Here is a 23,889-nt window from a genome sequence, read left to right as displayed (position 1 = left end):
ATAGAAGTTTGACAATTGCTTCTTTTTTCTTTGCAGATTTCATGGCGAGGGTTTCTTGGGTAAAATATGCTAGTCATATGGTATAATAGTATTAGTATTTATAATAGCGGAGTTCTGACTCAGAAGTGACTGTAGGAGAAAGCGATTGTAATACCTCGGCTTATCCTTTTTAAACAATACGAAAACTTTAAATTCATCTCTTAACATTTGTCTTTTTTAAAAGCATAATATTATATTCATTCTGAAGCCAAATTATATCAGTTGGTTTTGGAACTCCGTTCAGTCCTGTAAAGCCCTCAAGTGCCCAAGGTACATGAAAGCATGCTGCCTCCCATATGTACCATACCAAGCCTTGTTTGTTGTATCTATATATTTCACCAAACATACCTTTTTTTTGGTCTAGTTCAGAATGTGTTTTAGTTTATTTTACCAGGACTTCAGAATATCCATTTTAAGAAAATAAAGTACAACACTTATTTTAATTGCAGAATGTGCATTCAAATATGAAAATTTCTGCTAAAAGTTCATTTGCAGAAGAAGAAAACAGATTACAGGAATAGAAAACTTTCAGTGATTGGACTTCTGTACCTTGCGTGATTAAATTTTATAAAGCACCATCCATTGCTGTGTATTGCTATCAATCTTGGCAGATGATGGCTTTTAAAAAAAACCTCAAATCAACATAAGTGTCAGTTTGATAAATATATGTATTGTGCACATATTTTTATGGTATTCAGGCAGCCCATGCCAAAACACTTGTATCTTTGGGGGTGAGGGGTAAACCAGCAAGAAAATATTTGTTCCTGATCTTGGTGGGCATTTGATTAACCACTGTGGGAAACCATCTTCAGTAGTAAATTTTTGATCTAATCTTTTTAATTTCAAAATACGGGAAAATTTCTAAAGTAGGTAGGAAAGACTCTTAAGTATTTGGGCTAATCCTTGTTTACATTCAGTTATTCTGCTTTAGAGTTCTCTAATAATGGAATCATAAAATGGGTCAATTATCAATGCCTTTATTTAGGAATAATTTTACATATATTATTTTGCATGCCCTTGATCTTTTGTTTTAACGTCTTCACCATATTCCAAAAGAGCTGAGTGTAACTTGAAACCAGCACCATTTCAAGCAACTTTATACCTAACCCACAATTCAGACTTGAAAAGAACACACCCTCACATCCTGAGGAATTTTCCTTTAAAAAAAAAATTATAACATCCCAACCAAGGAATAGTTCTGGAAAACTTGAAAGCTCACATACTATTATGTGTAAGTTGGTTGGTCCTAATAGAAGATATTATATGCATCATGTTCCGGGTTTTGGATGTCATCATATCTTGCCTTTTTGGCTTCCTGTCTCATACTGTTTTACTATATCTAATAGTAGTAAACTGCTTGTGCCAACTACAAAAGCAGTAAGAGCTGCCCATCCACAGACAAGCTTGGAGTGTCTGCTCAGGGGGCTCCCTAACTATACAGAAAAGGTGTGACTTTTAATATTAGTCAGAAGGGGGAAAAGAGGATATCTAAAACCAGTTCAAGGATTGACATAGGTTGCTGAGAATAGTTGAGTTGGGCAAAAGGGGGAAAGCAGAGAGAGATGAGAACATTGACTTGCTGAACCCCCGGAAAGCCTATAGTTCTGAAGACTTGGAAATAATTTGTCTTCCCCCACAATTTCTCACAGATTTACAGCTTATAAAATACTAGTAATAAAAGTTATTTATGTGTCCTTTTCCTGTCATCCACTCTTACATTATCATATCCTCAGCTTCAACAGTCAATATTTATTTATTTGGGGAATTTATGTGCCTACCTGTTTTTCATTTCCAAGACAATAGTCTGTTGCATTCTTTTGTTTTTATACTCATTTCCTTCGTTTTGATTAGGATAGTTCCTTTTGGAATTCTTTCCATTCAACTTCTGTTTGTGTCTTCTTCTGGGTCCTCCTCTCCCCTGCCATCATGCCAAGTAGGGACCTCTCCTGTACATGCCAAGGAAGTAAATCTCCTTGATCCCTTTGTATCTCTAAGCCTCTGTCTTGTCTCCCAAATATTAGTTGTTAACAATAAATGGTTGAAGTGAATCTATTGGATAGAGAAATGGGATTGAATCTAGTATACTTGTTGCCAGCCCAACTTTGTCTCTAGATTTCAGGATCTTCATCTATAAAGTAATCTTGCACCTTTCAAAATGAAATTGCTGTGTAAAAGTTTACATAGTAGTAGAGGATAACTGCCTTGTTGATGCTTCCATATCGATACTTTATTCTAATATAGTATTAATTTTAAATGCCTAAAATATTAACTCCAAGACTTCTGGTTTGTGTTAAAATATTGCTATTTTTCAAACGTAATCTATGCTCAAATGTGATTTTTTTAAAAATAAAAAGGTTGTAGTAGAAGTGCCATTTCTGAGCCATAAACCTGTGTATTTAAAGTAGAAAAGAACATGACAGTATAAAGAACAGCTCTTGAATAAAAGTGTAGGTTTGCAAGTAGAATCTGGAAAAATAGAATTGTCTACACATCTACCAGTACACAAGTTTTTATGTTTCCTCAAAAGTAGAACATAACCTTAGAGCAAATGTATACAAATGGGAGTTAGAGGGGCAATGGAATTTTAAGTAAATTCATTAAAGTTTATACAGAATCTAGGCCAATAGTGATTTACACTTGGAACAGGAATAATAATAAAATGACTTAAGTCTCTTCCCCCCGCCCCAACCATTAGCTCATAACTCTAATTGCTCTCAGTATATTCCTTTCCTAAAACAAGTTGAATTTAGGACTGTATCATTCATGCCAAATTTCTTCTTGATGTTTATATTTTATAATACAGAAATTATTTTTGAATGCTGTTTTTTGTTAAGAAAATATTTTACATCTGGATGAGAATTATTTCAAGGGAAAACCATCTTACAAATCTGTTAGAATGAGACTTAGTTGCAGAAGATAGTCAGTTAAAATTTTATTTGCTCATAATACAGTACAGTGCTCTTCTTTCTATACAACTGTGTAAATTTTAGCCCATAGAGTTGGTTTAAAAATGAGCTAGATTCCTTTCCGCTCCAGTTGTCACCCACATAGTGATACATAGTCAGAAATCCAAAAGCATAATAGGGATCAAGTAAATAAAACATTTTGTAGGAAGGTTTTATGGCACCATTATCTGTTGTATTTTCATTTGTTTATATTAATGTCTTGCTTATTCAGTGGCAGCAGAATACCACATGCATTCCTTCTGTTAGAGCTTCATCAGTTGAATGTTTGTCTTCATTTACATAATTAAATTTAGCTGGGTTCGCAGGTGCCTTTTGCAGTTAATGCCTCTAACTAGATGCTTCACTCTGGAATGTTTGATTTTTCAGACTGTTTCCTGTTGGGTAATGTTTACAAATCTGTCTTGCCACTGCTGGTCTCTCCATTGTATGCTCAGAATTGCTGTTAAAACATCAAAGAGTTGTGTAGATGTACACAAAAATAATCACAAATAGGTTCAGGACTGTTCCAATTATTCCCAAGAGAGCTAAAACAGATTCTTCCTTTTCTTCACTCTCTTCTTGCTTTTTTATATCTTCGAGTGTTGTGATGGCAGAGCTCCTCATTTTGCCCGCAACGATCTTCACCAGGCTTCTGGCATCTGGCTGGAAAGAACAAAAAAATTAATACAGACCACTCAGGGTTTATTGCAGATAGGTTTCAATTTGTGGGGTTTGTTTTTAAAGAGCCAGTTTCATTAATGTTTTTGAAATCTTCATCCTGTTTTAACAAAGCTGTAGCTCTTGTGTTAAAACAAAGTTGATACAAAATGTGGCTCAAAGGACAGTCCTATCATTGATATGCCAGAAATACCCCGGGTGTTTATGAGGGAATATTGAATGTAACTGAGAGGCACATTTTCATCTGATAGTCATAATTTGGTCGGTCCTTCCTGTGGAAAGGTGGCTTTGTGCCCATGAAACCCTAACTCTGTCCATGCATGCGCACGCACACATGTGTGTGTGTGGTGTGTATGTGTGTGTATGTGAAAAAGAGAGAGAGAGAGAGAGAGAGAGAATACCCTTAGTGTTATATATTGGTATAGTAACTAAAAATTTACAAAATGTAGTCCTGGAAGGTAATTTTTTAGTTATCCAGATGTTTACATACAGAATATCTACAGGGAGTAGTGTAGCAGCACCAGTAATTAATATATTTATGTTTTATTAGCCCTTCTGTGAATATACATTGTCTCTTTTGTGGCATCAAAGTACATCTGACAGCATGTGCCTCAAATATGTAGAGACAGTTTACTTGAGTTTTTGGTACTGAGTGTTTGCTGTCTTGCATTTAAACATTGCTAGTGAAAAATTCCGTTCTCAATCTAATCAAAATTTAGCATCTACCAGATGTGCTAGTTTTCACACAGCATTTAGGAAGACATTGTATGTTACAGCAGTTTTCATATCCTAAAGTCTCATGGTATTTGGCTTTTTTGTTCATTAAATTAAAAAGAATGCTGGTAGGAATCTAAATTAATACATTGGTTTTGCATAAATACTTGTTTAAAGCTTCTCTTACCCTACATTGCATCAGGAATAAAATCTCATCAGACATGCTGCTTACTCCTCACTGCAGTGGAGAAACAGCCTTATCTTCATGGAGGGCTGTTCTTTTCACTCAGAGCGAAGATTGTATACATGCATGAACAATTCCTTGATGAATTAAGATAAGGATGCAATAACATTACAAAATCTTCCAACAGATGCAGGCCTTAATTTGGTTATCCACTGAAATGACGCCTAGTTAGGAAAGAAAGCCCTGCTCTGTATATCCAACACATGTTTGTATGTTTGTTCCCTTTTTAAGTCTTGCATTCTTCCTTCAGATGAGACATTTTCTGCTCTGACCATGAATATGCCATTCAGTCTTGCATTTAAAAATCTCCTGCGGCTTCTCCTGTGTATGTAGCTGTTTCCCAAGACATTCCAATTAAATAATCATTTAACATGCTCTGTATCTTGTGAACTCTGAAGATGATATTCTTCGCATGTCGCTGTGTTGTAAATCCAAATGGTGGCAGGTAGCCGTTTGTTTACAGTTGAGTCCAGAAAAAACAAAGTTCTTTTGGTGTGCGTGTGTGCATGCATGCGTGCTGTAGTGTTAGGAGTGTGCACACCTGCATTTAGAGCATCTGACAGACGATTTCAAGGCATTCTTCGGAGCGTTGCATAACTTAGCAGCAGTCAAATCTGAGGAGTAGAATGATAGTCGCTTCAGTTGCACCCTGTAGTGAGTGGTGACATTGATTAAACATGCAGTTGGCACTTGCTGAATAAAGAGCAAGCTCCAGTTCACCCTTACAGACAGTGAGTTGCATAACAATTTGCAATGGTGCTGCTGTTTCATTGTCAGGCCAGGCACATTTTAATCCAGTAACATCTGTGAAAGTGTGCTGAATAGAATAAAACGATGTTAACAAGAGCTATTTAACAAATATTAAGTTAAAGCATTTATGCTGAAACAGGGTTACTAGGGATTGTTGTTGTTTTTTATCCCACTGTAAGCTATTATTTCAGGATGGAATTACCTTTTTAATATCCATCCTGTTCGGAGAAGAAATGTGTGCAATATACTATTGTACGAGTTAATACTTCGAAATCTCTCAGTGCATGAATTATGATTTGGGTGGTTGAAGATTGTTGTGCTAAACTTGTGCAACACTTGCTCAGATTACAGGTGAGTGATTATAATTACGTTTTTCAGGTGTTTGTTTCTAAAAGGTCTTTTAAAAATTTATTTACAAATACATAGAGTTATCATAATAAACCTTTTTTTTTTTGCAAACAGTGTAGATATCTTGGTGGGTAAATGGGTTCTGCAGTCTACCAATGCTTACTTTCTGTGAACATTGTTTTATTCAGTAAAATTAATTACCTTCTCCCAGGTAAATATTATATATGCTTGAATTTTCTCTTTAAAGGCAATACTACCCTTAAATGTTGTATATATTTAAAAACATAGTTGGTGTTTAAGATTTGCTAAGCAGTGATGGTATTACCCGTACAGTGAGGGGGAAATTAACTAAAAGGGGTGCCAGAATAGGAAGCAAGGGATCTTTTGTCTATATATAGGGAGGTTTTATTCCAGAGCAGTATTCAGAATGGAAAAGTAACGTAGGCCAACTGATCGAGACTGAATGGAACCCTTATTTACTAATAGTCAGTCACACTGCTTTAAGCAAACTACAATCAGAACTACATCCTGAGAACCACAACTAAAATGGAAGGGAACCACAATAATCCACGCTAAACCACCCTCTGCTTCCCGAACATACACACATCAAGCGGATGGGATCAGGATGATGGTTGAAGCAGGAGGAGGGAAGGAAGGATTTCGCATGGGCAGTACTACCTGATCCAAGATTATGTGAGAGGTTGCAAATTGAGGGAAGTCTGTACATCAGAAGTCTAAGGTGGCAGACTATCAAGAAGAATGGGGAAAAAATCCTGCAAAGTGTATATAGGGGTAACTGGGCAGTGAGATAACCTTACACACATTTTACTGGATGGAGCTGGTTCTTTTATGGACAAGGACCCCATGGCTAGACATGAGACCCCACTTTCCCAGAATCAGGACTGATTCAAGAAATGCAGTTTGAATTTGACTGGGCAGTTTGAAGTCAACTGCTGCTCAGATCTGAAGAGTGGATTAGGAGGTGACCCATGACATTCCACAGTGAGGTAGTTATAAAGAACCTAGTGGTAAAACTGTGTCCCCTTGGTGGATCATGCGGTTCGGATTGGATTTTAGACTTCTTTGAGCAGTGGTTGGATTGGAGGTGAACACTTAAGGGTGACATAAAATGATTCATATTGCTTTGATGAAGCATTCTTTGAAGCAAAGGATATGTTTGTATTACACGTGCCATGGAGCTGGGGGTGGGTGGATGCCCTATGCATTAACACTGACATCCTGCCTCCATGATAGAATGTGCCTTGGTTTTGGCAGTCCAGGTTTGTTTTCTGGGACACATCCTAGGACTCCCCACTGCACTTAGGCTTTCAAAACATCTAAGGGGGTTGGTGATCAGATTGAAAGGTCTCATCAGGAAGGAGGGCACAGCTATCAATAATACATTGGAAATATTATATTTTCAGTCTATATTAATAGTGACTCCCTTAATGTAAAATATTCTGTTACATATATGACTGAAATTATTACTACTTTACTTCTTTGGATTCATGTATTAATAAGGCTTTTTTATCTGAAAGCAATAAGGTGGCATTGAGACAGACTTTAAATGAGTCATACCGTGCTATTGTTTAAAGCAAAGGTACTTGATAAATTTAGAAGGAATGCTGAAGCCGTTTTCAGCTTTATCTGTATGTGATTCCTAACAATAAAACAAGGCTCTGGAAGATATATGGATTTTTTGCAAGCATAATGTTGAGTTGTTAGAAACCATGTTTTTAGATTTGTTTTTTAATTTGACAACAATATAGGCAATCATCCTTGTATGTTTAGACCTGTTTCATCAGAACACGTAGTTTAGTTATTTACCACATGGTATACTAGATATAAGGGGAGATGGGGGTGCTCGCTGTTATGCCCAGCTGGCACTCTACTGCAGATTTAATTGGGGGCTCTGGTGGGGGTCATGCTGTGTGTAGGGGCACCAGATTTCAACAGGGCTGGTGACTCTCCTCAGAGGAACCAACCAAATTTGTTGAAGTTTGATTGAGGGGGTTCCATGGCACCCAAGTGAAGGAAAACCAGCAGCTGTGCAGCAAATTTGGTGCCTCAGAGTTAAAATCTCCAGCACAGTGCAATTGAAGCACAACAGCAAGCCCATGTAAGTCTATGGTGATTACTTTTTCCCTCACATGCAAGTCTATGGTGGGAAATTTTCTCACACAGATTTTGCTGAAGCCTGCCGGATTCTTTGATCTTGACTTGGCTCCATTAGGGCCAATGGGGAGTTTCTGGGGGTATCTGTAAGGGTGCATTTTTAAGGTAGGCACCAAACTTTCAGGGTGGCTTTGGGAAACTTATCTTGTTGAAAGCATCCAAATTTGGTGAAATTTGTGGAATAGAGGCTACCCCTTTGAGGACCCATAACATTGCCCCCCAAAAAACCAAATTTGACCAAACCTGGGTGCTCTTGCCAGGAGGGTCTTCTGAAGCCTCTATCTTAAAAAATGTGCTCCTTATGCGCGCGCGCGCGCGCACACACACACACACACACACACACACACACACACACACACACACACGAGAAATTCCCCATTGGCTACAATGGAGCCAAATCACTTTAGTAGGAGAATCTGGGGAATTTTTGGGGTGTCTGTAGGGAATGCGTTTTTAAGTTAAACGCACCAAACTTTCAGGGTGGCTCCAAGAGACCCTCCTGATAACAGCACCTAGGTTTGGTCCAGTTTGATTCAGGGGGCCCAGTTCTACATAGCCCCCATCTCCCATTAGAAACTATTGAAAACAATTTGAGATGGGCCACCCCTTTTGAGGTCCATAAAATTGGACCTCCTGAATCAACCTTCACCAAACTTGGGTAATCTCATCAGGAGATTCTCCGGAAACCAACCTACAAGTTTGGTGCTGCTACCTTGAAAAATGTGGCCCCCTACAGGCATATGGCTGCAAAAACAGCAAAAAATCCCTTAAATGGACCCCAAAAAAACTGGATTTCCCAAATCTGATTTTCAGGTCTGAAAGCCTAATAAACCCGAATCCAAATTTTCCATCTTTTTCATTTTTGCTCAAGCCTAGGTAAGAATCTTCTTTTGGTTTTACAAATATAGACTGTAAGCCTTCTAATTCTGTATTTCAGATATACTTTATGTTCAAATTTCTGCTTTTGATGACTTAAGAATCTTCCTTCCTTCTATAGCAGTATACCTACAAAAAAGAAAATATAGCTGATCAAAGTGAGATATTCCCTAGCACAATCATGCTAGGTTTAAAGAGTGGGGGGTAGAAGTGAGATTAATCTGTGTTAACTAAAGAGCTAAGAAGGTACACTGGCAGCCTAGTATAGCAGGAACCTTTGAACTAGAAGCTGCAGTACAAATGTGCAGCCCTGCGATTAAACTTCTTAGAATAAGGCTTTACTTTCTTCTGTCCCTCTACCTTAATTGAGCCTGTCTCTGTAAATCACAGAAAAAAACAACATAAATAAAGCAGAGTTACTCTTACGCTCCTGTTGTTCATCTTAAATCTCTCTGGGCAGCCATTCATCACAGCTCAAGTGATTGCAGTTCTCCTGTCAGAACAAAACAGAAATACAGTGACATTTTAAAGACTGACAGCATTTGTTCTAGCATGAGTTTTCATAAGTCAGAGCTCACTTCTTCAGATGGTATGAAGTCAAAATAAATAATCCACATTTTTATTTATAAAGTTTCCAGAGAGGAAGAGGGAAAATTGAAGGCAGAGAGAAACTTGGTTTCTCCAATCATAAATTCATCCAATCATAAATTCTTCAAGTATGTTTCTGTGTATAAGGGACTAGAATGGGTTAAGTTGGAAACAGAAGTGTAATTAAGTAGGATAAATAATAATCAAAGAAGAAGCAGTTACCTTGTCAGCCTGTATCTTGACATACCTGCTTGCCAGTAACCTCAGTATCTATAATATTCCACAGATGAAAATCCGTATTACTTTTCGTAATCTAGATGTAGTCATGCCTTCTAGGAAGGGTTGTGGAAAAAAAACTAAACAGGACTAGAAGACTAGAAACAGTTACTAACTGTGAAAAGAAATAGTTGCCATAAAAAGAAGTTTTATACAAAAACCTTGTAGCTGAGCTGCAATTCGAGTGGAATATAGAATTCAGCTCCCTAAATACCTCCACTTTCTTAATATTATCAAGTTTCAAGCCCTTATAGTTGCTTGAAACTGAATGGTGTTGGCGGATGAAATAATGAAAATTAAAGCTCATCTGTTAATGTCTGCAGCCTGCCTCTTTTTATCTTTGTCACGCTTATTTGCTCAATTTATAGACCATATTAATATAAACATGTTCAAGGTTGATTTTTTTGCCTCTTGAATTTAAGGGAAGGATTCTCTGTTTTTCCCTGGGGTCGAAGAAGTAGAAAACAGACCTGCTGTTGTGGCTTGCACTTGTGTCTGCAGCTTTCCTTTGATTAATGTTTATTTGTGTGTTTTCATTTTGAACTCCAGTATAAACATCATGGTACTCTAAAATGTATGTGTAACAAATTATGTATGTAAAAGATTTGGCCCAGAAATACTCCATGCAAATACATTTAATCTCATTGAGTGCCTGTAGTATACTATTCTACCAGGTTTAAACATTTTCAGTACAAGTTGAACTTCTTTGACATTCCTCCTGGGACTCAAAGAGCTAGAGTGATAGAGCCAGCCAGGTAAGCCCACTCTGGCAGAAAGACATAGCAACAGTAGACACAAATTATGGGAAGAGATAACAAGGAAAAATTCTAAAGGAACCTATGCTGAGTTAACCTGGTAAGGCCAATGTTAAAAGATGCCCTAAGGTATTGAGAAGATGCCAGGAGCCAATAAACTGAGGTAAGAAGTGAAAATAAAAGGAAGTAACATTCTTCAAGATTTCTGTATTAAGGACTTGGCTTAGAGGCAAGGTAAATGGTTGCTAACTGGCTTATGAAAGCTGTATTTTATCCTAGGGCATCCACTGCAAAACAGATTTTATAAATTCTTCAGTTGTTTAAGGCAGTGGTTACCTTTTTCTAATCTGGTACCCCCAAATTAAGAATGAGTTTGGTTAGCTCTCATCTGGAGCTTTGACCTGGAGATGCTTCATCAGTCTTGTATTTTAAAATCTTAAATCTTCTCTGTATGTGCAGTTCTCAGATTTCTAGTTTAGACTAGTTTCAATGGAATATTAATAACTTGATTTCTTAATAAATAGGCATTTCTTTTCTGAATTGTTGTAAAGAACACACGGCTTTAAATAGCACTGAACTGGATCCAACCAACTCAGGCTCCTTGCATTGGTATGGAATTAAGTTCTTATCTCTCAGGCATACACTCACCTTGCCTTACCTGTTACAAAGTTTGGTGTTTAATTAGACTGCAGTAGCATTTGTGTCGTAAATCACAGTTTGGCTGGTTGAAGAATAATAGCTTATGAAATTATTTCTTTTTCACTTATTAGGTACAGGGGCAAGTTGGCTGTTCAGCTTACAGGGAAATTTTGTAGTGGTCACTACCTATGAGAGCTGTCAGTTGCCAAGCCCCAACAATTCTGCTGGTGCCTCATGGATCACTTAGCTCAGACCTTTCATTGGTAATTAGTGTCAGCTCACCAATTGTTTCCGCTTGTACTACTGCCATTTTGTGAGATTAGGGTGAGCTGAGGTCCATTATTGGTGCCACTGAGTTCAATGGCCCATGAAATGTTGGTTGGTAGAGATTGCCCACCTATAGGCTTGTCCTTGGGCCATTTTCATTTCCCAGTCTGCTCCTGATTAGATAAGTGATACCCTACTTATCTTTTGCAGCATTCTCTGGAGGATCTCTTGTTTCAGAAGCAACAGAATATAGAGTAATAATTAGCCATTTCATCAGACTGCCTCTGTTGCTTAAATAGAAGACCAAAAGGGTTTATCCAAGTTCTTCATTCCCTGGCAAAGTTTCCCTCATATTTAAAATAATCCTTCAGAATTACCCGGGTGTGAGTGTTGTGTTTACAAGGATAAATTTGTGTATTGAACATTTTCTGGTTTCTTCTACAGCATAAAATGGTTGACAGATTAGATTCAATTTCAGTACAATTATTTATGTTGAACCACAAAACTGTGTGATAAATGCAGTGTTCTGAATTAATATGCTTAAACAAAATATTAATGTTGCTTTTGCTTTAATTTAATACTTATCATTTTAATGAAGGAAAGGTAAAAATAGTGTTTTCTCAAGTATGGTAGGCTTGGCGGTATTACAGCTTTCCACATTATAGCTCCTGCCGTGAAGAATTATAAGAAAAGGGTCAAGCCTGAAAATAAAAGAGAACAAGGAAGTGGTTGCATGGGCAGAAATCACCAAGACTTTTGTGACTATACTAGGCACCAGAATGCACACTTGGTTGCACCAAAAGCTGAGACTATGATAGTCTAGTTTCATCTTTCTTAATGTTATGATAACATCATAATTTCCTACCATTAGCATTTACCATAAAAATCTAATTTTCCTTTCAGAGTGGGCCTAAATCACAAAGTAGTGGAATTTGCACAAAAGTTTGAGCCTCAAAATCAGTTCAGAAACTCCAGTTGGTGCAGAATGCCACAGCTTGGCTGTTACCAGGAGCCAGATGGAGCATGCGCTTTACTCCCACACTGTAGTCACTCCACTGGCTGCCCATGAGTTGTATGCAAATCCTTTCATGAACTTCGACCCTCATATCTGTGAAACTGTCTCTCCCCTTATGCACTGCCACAACCACTTCGCTCATCCAAGCATGGCCTTTTGCAGGTGCCAACCTCCAACTGGGCAAAATCAACAACAGCCTATACTTGCGCCTTCTCTGTTGTGGCTTCTGCCTTGTGGAATAGCTTGCCTGAGGTGGCCAGGAAGGCTCCTGCTCTCCTGGTTTTCCACAAACTGTGAAAACTGAATTATTCAAGATTAGCAGTAAAGCCCGTTGTGCTGAACAACAACAGGCTCTAGACAGCTGTTGGTGGAGGGAGCAGCAGTGAGGCAGGTCCTGTTTAAATTAGTAGTGAATGTTGTAACATTTCTTTGTATATAATGTTTTTTGTGAAGATTGTTTCAGAATGGGGAAGTAATTTGGCTTCTTCTGCCCCATGTGCAATGTTACTTTTAAACATCTCCATCTTGCCCAACTATGTGCCCAAGAACCACCAAGCCACAGTAGGGTTTGTGGAGGGGGAAGTTCTTATCAGGAGACTTGCCTGGGTTTCACACTTTGCTGTTTGTGAGGAGTCAGGCAGCATGGATAGCATTGTAATGAGTTTGGGGGGCCTAGTCCCCACTTGGAGGTTGGCAAGCTTTAGGTCTGGAGATGACTTGTAATATCAATCTCCAGGCTCCAGCTGGAGGTTGGCAAGCCGTAGATGCAAGCTTTTGGGGGGCAGGGTTTCAAATGAAGAAACAACTGCATCTTTGCCCATTAATTTGCCCAAGAAAAACCAAGCCCCAGCAGAGTTTCTGGAGGGGAAAGTTTTCAGGAGGGTATAATGGCAGACACTCCACCCGTCAAAGCAACCATTTTCTCCAGGGGAGTTGGTTTCTCTGGTCTGGAAATCAGTTGTGCATTCACTTCTCCAGGCCCCACCTAGGCATTTGCACGCTGTTGGTGTAATGTGTTTTTTTTTGGGGGGGGGGCGGGGTTGGGAATGAGGAAACAACTAATGTGCCCAACCACTACCAAGCCATACAGTCCACCCTCCAAAGCAGTCATTTGCTCCAGGGGAAGTTGTAAGTACAGATCTCCAGGTCCCACTGGGAGGTTGGGCTACTGTCAGTGTTAGAGTTTTTTGAAAAAAAAATTTGAGGAAGCAACTCCAACTGTGCCCCACAATGTGCCCAACTACAACCAAGCCGTACACCTTCCAAAACAGTCCGCCCTCCAACACAGTCATTTGCTCCAGGGAAGTGGTTTCAGGGGTATGGAGGTAGTTGCATTTGCAGATCTCTAGGCCCCACCTGGAGGTTGACAAGCTGTTGGTATATGGTTTTTTTAAAAAAAAACAAAGTGAGGAAACAACTGCAGCTTTGGCCAACAGTTTGCCCAACCACAGCCAAGCCATACAGTCCACCCTCCAAAGCAGCCATTTGCTCCAGGAGAAGTGGTTTAAGTGGTCTCCAGGTCCCACCTGGAGGTTGGGAAGGGGTTGGTGTATGCGTTAAAAAAATAAGGAAATAACTGCCATTGGCTCCAAGAGCAAAGCAGGTCCAGGGAGCGGTCTGAGGCACTGCAGTGGGCAAGTAAAGTTCTGAGGCATTTGGGAAAGGCTGGAAGAAAACAGTGGCATGGTGGAGACCACAGGAGGGTTGGTGGAGGGGAAGGATCTGAAGAGGGGACTTGCCTGGCTTATTTGATGAGCAGCAGTCTGAGGCTTTTGGCAGTGAACGTGACTGGTCCCAGGTGTCGGGCAGTGACAGTGGGTGGTCTGAGGCATCAGGCAGGTCCAGGGGGTGCACTGGGAGAGGTCCCAGTCACTGCACAGGACTCACAGGCCTTTGCTGGAAATAAGTCCTGCATGGTGGTTGGCTGCGGGTTTGTCTTCGGACTCTCAAAAAAGTTAGACATAACTATAGGTTAGGAAGGTTTTTCTATGCAGGCAACAGTGTAGCATTGTACAAATTATTGGGAACAGTGGACTGTGCTAGTTTGCTGTGGGTTGGATCCTGTTGTATAATTTTGCATAATTTAAAGTGTCACATTAACAGTTCTGTTTTTAGACTTCTGGTTGGTTCTACCACCCAAATCCTGTCTCATTGTTTATTGAATTTTGTTGACTGTATTGTCCCATTTTGTTGACTGTATTGACTCACTCTGTATAATCTGCCTTGAGCCCCGATGAGAAAGGCAAGCTATAAATATGTAAACAAACAAACAAATAAGTGTGTGTGTTAAGTGCTATCAAGTGACCTTCAACTTATGGTGTCTGGTATAACTGATGGAAGTTGTTATTGTGTTTAAATAGCCTTTGTTAGTCAGCCCATTTCAACCAACTGTTTTACTTAACACTTATTTTTAGGTATTAGAAGGTGGTTCTGTTCAACATCCTATGTTAGCCTTGTTTTCCAATATGGTTTCATATGTTCCATTCATGATGTTCTTTGCAGATACATTGATGTGAAAACAAAAGGTTTTTAAATTGTCATCTGTAGCCAATTAAGCTACACTTGGAATGTTAAATGGCTTGGAAAAAGAATTTAGTGCTGCTCAATGTTATCTATTTAATAGTCCATTAGGTTTAGTTATTCTTAGTTTGGAGTATCCTGAAACATTAAAGGAGAGCAAAGGGATCTTAAAGATGCTTAATTTTAATGTATAGTTTTAAGGAGGGCTTCTGTTCAAGAGACATCTGTAATATATGTGTCAAGACTTGTATAAATATTAAAAACTATATGAAGTGTAATCAATACAGTGAAGAAAAATGACTAGGGTGAGATCATAAATATTTGTATTAATTTTATTTAATGTATGGTATGGCTCAGATTTTTCATGATCTTCAGCAGGTTCCTGCATATGTTTGCTAGCAGACTTCTTAAAATACCAATGATGCTTTTACACTAATACATTGCATTTCTGAATTGGGGTTTTAAAAAATACAGCTGTTGTTGGTCCAGGAGCTGAAGCTGTTATTTTCTGGCAAGTCACAGATGACTTATTGTGGCCCTTGTTGGGGGCTTTACAAGAGACTTTTAGAGATGATTTGCCATTGCCTGCCTCTGCATTGCAACCCTGGTATTTCTTAGTGGTCTCCTATCCAAATACTGATCAGGATGACCCTTCTTAGCTTTCAAGATCTGAGAACATTAGGTTAACCTGGGTTATCTAAAAATACAGGTTTTTTAATCCATTCTGTGATGCTGTGCTGCTGGGGCAGGGGAGAAGTGCCATCTAGTGCTTTTGACTTTCCCAGTTTCAGTGTAGTCTTATTTATTTTAAGTTGTAATTGTGATTCTCCTATTACTCTCTCATCCCTCCAGCTAAAATGGTAACTCTCAATGCTTAGGTTAGCAATGATTGTGCCATGTTTGTATAACTAGATGTTTTCATGCAGGCTTAGCTTCTGTACAGCAGTGCTAGAACAACTAGTAACAGTTTACTGATGTGGATATCTATAATAATGCCATCTCAGGACTTGGGGTGATAAATGTTATTAACAACTCATCATTAAGACTTCACCATTAAATAGTGCTTGCATATTTTTGCTTGAGTACTTAAGCATATTTCAGTCTGCTTTTAGGATTACTTGAGTATAAATTAAAACAGTATTTTCACAGAAATTTAGAAGATCTGAAAGGAGGGCATGTTCACATGATTGTGCCCCACCAAAGGATTTTTTCCTTCTGGAAGAACAAATAATTATGGCAGAGTAAGTTGTTCAGATAAAGTTTTCTTTATCCAAATAATAAACTGACAAACGGGACAAAAGATAAAACAGAAAATAGTTTTCCATGTTTATGGCTACCCTGGTTTGGAATACATGCGTCAGACTTGTCACATTGTTAAAATGGTGTGTGCAGGGAACTGCAATGGCTTGCGGGTTCTCATTTCCCCTTATCTCTTTCTGCAAACCATATCCTCCTTTCATCCTCCTAGCAATCCTCCTAGCAATCTTTTGCTGTTTCCTTTTCTCCATCTTGCCAATCAACCAACCATAACTACCTTTTATCTATCCCCTATCTTCAGCTATTTGTATTATTTCATTTATGCCCCATCTTTCTCCACAGTGGGGACCCAAAGCAACTTACATCATTCTGCTGTCCTCCGTTTTATCCTCATAATAACCCTGTGAATTAAATTAGGCTGAAAATGTTTCACTGACCTCAGTGAATCCTCCCTCAAAGCCAAACCCATATTAGAAAACACCGTGTCCCCTCCCCCTGCCATTTACTGGCAGAAGCCAAGGGCTGAAGGATGGTAATTGTATGTGGTTGCCTGGCAATTACCACTGAGGGAATTCTTTTTGAAAAGCTATGGGTGCTGTTTCTATTATGGGGATGTTAATTTCTAGTGTATTTCCGATTTTTCTACAAAGCTGTGACATTTTTCAGGTTTATTGAAAGAATTGTCTTGTCTGTTCATGGCTCCAATGTCTTGATTTAAGTTTCTATAGAATGAACTATGTTGCGAATTAGTATGAACATGTAGGCAATGATCCTGATTCCTGACCCCTTTCATAGTCATTCCCTTTTCTTTGTCCTTCACTTATTCACACTCCTTTCTTTTCCTTTGTGACCATGCACATCCCTTCTGCCCCTTTTTCTTGAGCATCCATCCCACCATCCTAAGCATTAGCAGTGTCCAGAATTCTCTCTCATCCTTTCTTACTAACACACACAAGCATATACCTCATCCAGTTGAAACAGATCCTTTTTACATAGGAGAATCCAGTTGTTGCCAATATGATCAGAGTCCCAAAACCCACAAAGGCTTTCTGGCAGTACAACCAACAATCCACAGTAAGAACATAAGAACGAACCTGCTGGATCATACCAGAGTTAGTCCAGCACTGTGCTACTCGCAGTGGCCCACCAGGTGCCTTTGGGAGCTCACATGCAGAATGTGAAAGCAATGGCCTGCTGCTGCTGCTTCCGAGCACCTGGTCCGCTAAGGCATTTGCAATCTCAGATCAAGGAGGATCAAGATTGGTAGCCATAAATGGACTTCTCCTCCATAAATCTGTCCAAGCCCCTTTTAAAGCTATCCAGGTTAGTGGTCATCACCACCTCCTGTGGCAGCATATTCCAAACATCAATCACGTGTTGTGTGAAGAAGTGTTTCCTTTTATTAGTCCTACTTCTTCCCCACAGCATTTTCAATGTATGCCTCCTGGTTTTAGTATTGTGAGAAAGAGAGAAAAAATTCTCTCTGTCAACATTTTCTACCCATGCATAATTTTATAGACTTCAATCATATCCCCCCTCAGATATTTCCTCTCCAAACTAAAGAGTCCCAAACGCTGCAGCCTCTTTTCATAAGGAAGGTGCTCCAGTTCCACAATCATCCTAGTTGCCCTTCTCCGTACTTTTTCTATCTCTTCAATATCCTTTTTGAGATGCAGTGACCAGAACTGGACACAGTACTCCAAGTGCAGTCGCACCACTGCTTTATATAAGAGCATGACAATCTTTACAGTTTTATGAGCAATGCCTTTCCTGATTATTCTCAGCATAGAGTTTGCCTTTTTTTCACAGCTGCCATGCGTTGAGTTGATATTCTCTTGGAACTATCAACTAAGACGCCCAAATCCCTTTCCTGGTCTGTGAGAGAACTGACCCCTGTAGCATGTATGTGAAGTTTGGATTTTTTGCTCCTATGTGCATCACTTTACATTTTGCTACATTTATTTATTTATTATTTATTATATTTATATACCGCCCTCCCCAAAGGCTCATATACCGCATTTGCCATTTCTTAGCCCACTCGCCTAATTTATCAAGGTCCACTTGGAGCTCTTCGCAATCCTTTGCAGTTCTCACCACCCAACCTAATTTGGTATCATCCGCAAACTTGGCCACCACGCTACCCACCCCTACTTCCAGGTCATTTATGAATAAGTTAAAGAGCACTGGTCCCAAAACGGATCCTTGGGGGACACCACTCCCTACATCTCTCCATTGTGAGAACTTTCCATTTACACCCACCCTTTGCTTTCTGTTTCTCAGCCAATTTTGAATCCATAGGAGGACTTCCCCTCTTATTCCTTGATTGCTGAGTTTTCTCAATAGTCTCTGGTGAGAAACTTTGTCAGAAGCCTTTTGGAAATCCAAGTAGACAATGTCCACTGGTTCCTCCTTATCCACACGCCTGTTTACACCCTCAAAGAACTCTAGTAGTTTGTAAGGCAGGACTTGCCTCTGCAAAAGCCATGCTGACTCTTCCTCAGCAGGTCTTGCTTTTCTACATATTTTATAATTTTATCTTTAATGATAGATTCTACTAATTTACCAGGAACAGATGTCAAACTGACTGGCCTGGAATTTCCCGGGTCCCCCCTAGATCTTTTCTTAAAGATTGGTGTGACATTGGCCATCTTCCAGCCTTCAGGGATGGAGACTGATTTTAGGGATAAGTTGCATATTAAAGTGAGAAGATCAGCAATTTCATGCTTGAGCTCTTTAAGAACTCTTGGTTGAATGAAATCTGGGCCAGGGGATTTGGTAGCATTTAGTTTATCAATGGCTGCCAGAACTTCTTCCTTGTCTACCACTAGTAGCTTTTCAAGGGAAAATATTATCTGTAAGGTTTTTTGGCTTCTCTTCAAAGGCTCATATCTTCTACTTTATCTCTGACTAATTGAACCTCTATTTTTTAAGAAGGCATGGGGGAAAGGTTGTGGCAGCCATTTTGTGGCCACACCCACTGCTATGTCTCAAAATTCCTTCAGGCCTGACAAGGCTAGGGAACCTTGTTGTAAGGAATTGGATAGGTTGTATGGGAGTTAATAGTTCTTCTGGAAGAACATCATGTCCATTGCTGGTTGTTTTCATGTACCAAATCTGTACCCAAAGACTTATGCATTTTCTTGATTGCCAGAGAAAAATAGAGCATTATCTTACCTTTCCGCTTGGTTTTTATAACCTGATTTGATGTCATTGTGCATTTCCAAATTGTGCAGCTTAAAATGTATCTAAAACCACAATTTCCATGCCCTAAATAAGCACTAATTAGTTGATAAACATAAAAGCGGGGAAGGTGACTGAGATCTGGACTGCTGTAGGTTTGACATTGAGGATACTTTGAGGATGGTCTTGCTTCAAAAACCTCTATATTAATCCAGCAGTTTTCAGTCTGACACTTGCAGGTGTAGCGGGCAGAACCGTGAAGAGGGAGATAGATCAGCAAGCAACAGATGTGGACAGGGATGCTATGTTTATCTTAGAGACCTGTCATTTAGCAATAATGATTCAACCAGAAACAGTATCTTAGAGATGAAGAGTCTCACGTAATTTAAAAAGTATCATAAATCACATGTAAATAGAATGAAAAAGTTTAAAGTGTCTTATCTACTTTCAAAGGGCGCAGAAAAGCACACAGTATGCTGTCAACAGCAGTCAGTTTAATATGCTTTCTTTTGAGAACTTCAAGGACAAGAACAAAGAAAATAAAGACAAGCGTTAGAATGCCAAATAAAGGGTGTTTTATGGTGGTCACAGCTAGAGCAACCACAAAGAGAGAAGGTTGCCTTACTTTAAATCCTCCCCGATCAGATTTCTGGAGAATGTAATGTTTAATTGCAGCTCTCCGGTGAATTTGTTATAACTGTTTCACTGAACAGGAAGGCAAATGTATAGCTTTGAAAAGATGTTGTCAAGATTCAAAGCCTATATGCCATACTGTGTACACAGGGTCTCCTTGCTTCCCCTCTCTAATGCATGCCTTTAAAATTCCCAGAATGCAAAAGCAGCAGTGGCTTAGGAGGTTAAGAGCTCGTGTATCTAATCTGGAGGAACCGGGTTTGATTCCCAGCTCTGCCACCTGAGCTGTGGAGGCTTATCTGGGGAATTCAGATTAGCCTGTACACTCCCACACATGCCAGCTGGGTGACCTTGGGCTACTCACAGCTTCTTGGAGCTCTGTCAGTCCCACCCACCTCACAGGGTGTTTGTTGTGAGGGGGGAAGGGCAAGGAGATTGTAAGCCCCTTTGAGTCTCCTGCAGGAGAGAAAGGGGGGATATAAATCCAAACTCCTCCTCCTCCTCCTCCTCTTCTTCTTCTTCTTCTTCTTCTTCTTCTTCTTCTTCTTCTTCTTCTTCTTCTTCTTCTTCTTCTTCTTCTTCTTCTTCTTCTTCTTCTTCTTCTTCTTCTTCTTCTTCCAGAGTAGCAATCCATGCAGTGCAAAGGGTGGCTCCCCACATGCAGACTGGATTCCAAGCATTATTAATACAGTATTCCGCAACCAAAAAGCTTCAGCCAACAAAAAAGAACTTGCTCTGGTTTATCAGGCTCGTTTTGCTTTCCATCATTTCATTTCTTTAAAATCTAATGACACTGTTACATAATAATCCTTGTGTATCTCTGCTACGAATCTCTCTTTTCTGAGATGTCTGTGTATTGTGAATATACTCAGTTCAGACTTTCTGTGTGACCACATTGGAATTACTTATTAATAATTGGAATTACTTCTTTTTGTTGTGTGTCTGAAATAACATGTTATGTCTGAGTCCAGTAGCACCTTAGGGACCAACAATATTTCTGTCGTTCTACTGGACTCAAATCTAACTGTAGCCCAACATGGCTACCCTCTGAAATAACAAGGTAGCCTTAAGTTTAATCTTTGCAACATGTTAATTTGAAAAACAACAGTGCAAATGAATTAGGGGGGAATCAAATTGATTCTGTGTCATTTTTTGTTTGGAATAATTTTTTGTTAAATCTGGATAAATATTAACATGCAGCATCCTCAGCATGGTGTTGACCAGTTTAAGGCAGATACCTCTGCCTGACTTTTTACTAAGCCATTTGGCAAAAAATAAATAAATGACAGTTTCAGCTTCCTAATTATCATCTTAAAATCTGAAACACTCAAGTTCAGAGTAAATTTCTTAAAAAATGAACTGCTGCTCTTTCACTATCTAAAAGTCTTATCAACAAGTTTTAATTTTGTGTGTTGAACCAGCAGTGTCAACTCTAGGACTGAGTCAAAACAGGGAAGGCATTTTTCATCTACTGTGAAATCATTCTCCCTCCCTTATTTTTTCCCTTAGGGCTCTCTGTAAAAGATCAGAACTGTTCTTCATTGTGTGGAAGAACACTCCATGAAAGAGATAAGATGACCACCCTTTAACTAAGGCAGCGCAGTAAATGTTCCACATTTTAGTATGTTGTGCTTTATTGTCAGGAGGCCATTGCTGGAAGGGGGGAATTACTGGGGAGAGCTTTAGCTGAATTTGCAGGTGCTGCTTTATCTGTTTCCCTTGAGCTCTGCGGCTGGGACGGGCCTTCAGACTGGACTCTTTCTAACTGTCTTGGTTCACATGTGGGGGTGAGGATTTGCTGCAACATATTATCACTGCTTTGGCGCCTTTTTGCCAGAACTGTACTCTCCTGTCTTTCTAATGTCTTCAGTAAAATCCTTGAACCCATCAAGTGAGTTATTGTCTGAACAGGGAAATTGACATTTATTCAGCCATTGAAACCATTCCAGCAAGGTATAGAGCAGGGGTCTGCAACCTGCGGCTCTCCAGATGGTCATGGACCACAATTCCCATCATCTCCTGCCAGCATGACCATGGCCTGATGGGATTTGTTGTCCATGAACATCTGGAGAGCTGCAGGTTGCAGACCCCTGGTACAGAGCTTTTGCTTGAATGGCTCTGTAATGGAAACTCATTTTCCTCTGCTGTCCCTCTCCTGCAAAAAAACAAACATTCTGAGGGCAGTATTATCAGTGACATTGGTGTGTAGCCAAATAAAACTTGATCATGTAACATTTTGATTCCTCATGGACTGGAATCAAGTAGGAAATTAGCAAGAAATTTCAAGGAGAGAAAGGAGCATGCTGCAGAAGCATTAGCTCAGGGGTAGGGAACCTGCGGCTCTCCAGATGTTCAGGAACTACAATTCCCATCAGCCCCTTTCAGCATGGCCAATTGGCCATGCTGAAAGGGGCTGATGGGAATTGTAGTTCCTGAACATCTGGAGAGCCGCAGGTTCCCTACCCCTGCATTAGCTGGTCACTCTGCAGACATTAAAAAAAGGAAGAAGAATGGGTGTGGAGAGGTTGGAGGGAACCATTCTTTACTCTGAAAACGTTGGTGGGTGTATATATGGCACAGCCCTAGATAGTGTTTAGAAAATTTGCACTGAAGCAATGGTGGCAAAGAAGGGAACATGCTTGGCTGCTGTTACCACCACAGAGTAGGCACTGTAATGTGTGCTCACTCATGTTCAGTCACATTTGCTTAATCCTGCACCATGATGATGATATGGCATGGTCTGATGCCAGTGTAGACATAGTGGATGAATCAGTGTAGGCTTTCATCTGACATGGGTGGCTATGTCATCCTTTATAAATAAAAGGGTAAGTAATGTAAAAATAAATGTAAAGAACTGCTGGCTATAAATAAGTTCCAAGAGTAAAATATGCTTAGTCTAAAATGCTAAAGTCATCTTGTGGAATTTTGCTGCCTTTAAAACGTGAATTATCGACTTTTGTTTCCCATTGGTAAGAAGGACAGAAACATGTTATGAACCCATTCACCTTTAAGTATTTTGAATTAGAGCAGTCTGTCTCTGCGATGTTGTTAAAAATAGCATGTCCTAGGGACAGAGGAGTCAGCTGTGAAACATTTCTGAGGATTAAAACATTTTGCAGACTTGTTTAATGGTATGTATTGTAAGTGAAATGACATTGAATATTTTTAGCGAATGATTCAAATTTCCTGTTACTTGCTATTTTCTAAACTATTTGCAGTTCAGACATTTGTTATCAGTAGTGCTTCATACTTGATGTTAGCTTTCATGAACTTGATGTTAGCTTTCATATTGTTATTTGTTTTTTGTATAAGAATGAATATATCTGTAGGTATTAAAAAAACAGGATTAAAGATCATTGGGCTTATAATGATAAATAAGTGTCTGCAAATGGGCATTTATTAGTACTTTCTGTTCTTAAAGTTTATGTATTTATAAGGGGTTTTTTGCTTTCTAATGAGCACTGTGTTTCCTTTCTGGTAAAAATCTTACGTTTGAAATACTGTACTCCAACAGAATATACACAGTTATTTTTCAGAACTTCTGAACTGAAAGATTGAATTTTAGTTGCATGTTAAGATCACCAAGTATTAGGAACGCCAAAGCTTGGTTTTACCTTGGTCTACCTCATCTGATTTGGCCATTACTGTTCAGATGCATAATGTTCTTAAATACTTGGTCTAAAAAAAAAAATGTTGTTTCTAGCTCTTAGAAATTTCCAAGCACGGAGATTCCACTATGTTCTTATTCAGTGTAAAGAGTTTCAGACTAAGATCTGAGAGATCCGGGTTTCAGTGACTGCTCTGCAAGGGAAGCTTGCTGGTTGGCTTTGGGCCAGTCACACTTTCTAAGACTTGCCTACCTTGCAGAGTTGTTGTACAGATAAAATACAAAACAGGAAAATGATAAAAACTTCTTTGGATTCCCATTGGGAAGAAAAATCAGGTATAAATGAAGTAAATAAACTGCTAAAAAATCTGCCCCCCATTACT

The 23,889-nt window shown here is 39.2% G+C and overlaps 1 protein-coding gene and 1 long non-coding RNA gene across 6 annotated transcripts in view; one reads left to right on the top strand and one right to left on the bottom strand.

Annotated features, from left to right (window-relative positions):
* The window catches only part of BIRC6 (baculoviral IAP repeat containing 6), a 160,796-nt gene that overhangs the window by 118,799 nt on the left and 18,108 nt on the right, over positions 1-23,889 (top strand). The window lies entirely within an intron of this gene.
* LOC125426085 lies at positions 1,204-5,356 on the bottom strand. Its single transcript, XR_007243495.1, has 2 exons — positions 4,564-5,356; positions 1,204-3,647 (listed from the first exon to the last, which is right to left on the bottom strand). It is a non-coding gene; the product is annotated as an uncharacterized LOC125426085 (long non-coding RNA).

The sequence above is a fragment of the Sphaerodactylus townsendi genome, linkage group LG01 (assembly GCF_021028975.2).
Source record: "Sphaerodactylus townsendi isolate TG3544 linkage group LG01, MPM_Stown_v2.3, whole genome shotgun sequence".
Lineage (NCBI taxonomy): Eukaryota > Metazoa > Chordata > Lepidosauria > Squamata > Sphaerodactylidae > Sphaerodactylus > Sphaerodactylus townsendi.
The sequence above is the reverse complement of the archived record's forward strand: the minus strand, read 5'-3'. Positions and strand labels throughout refer to the sequence as shown.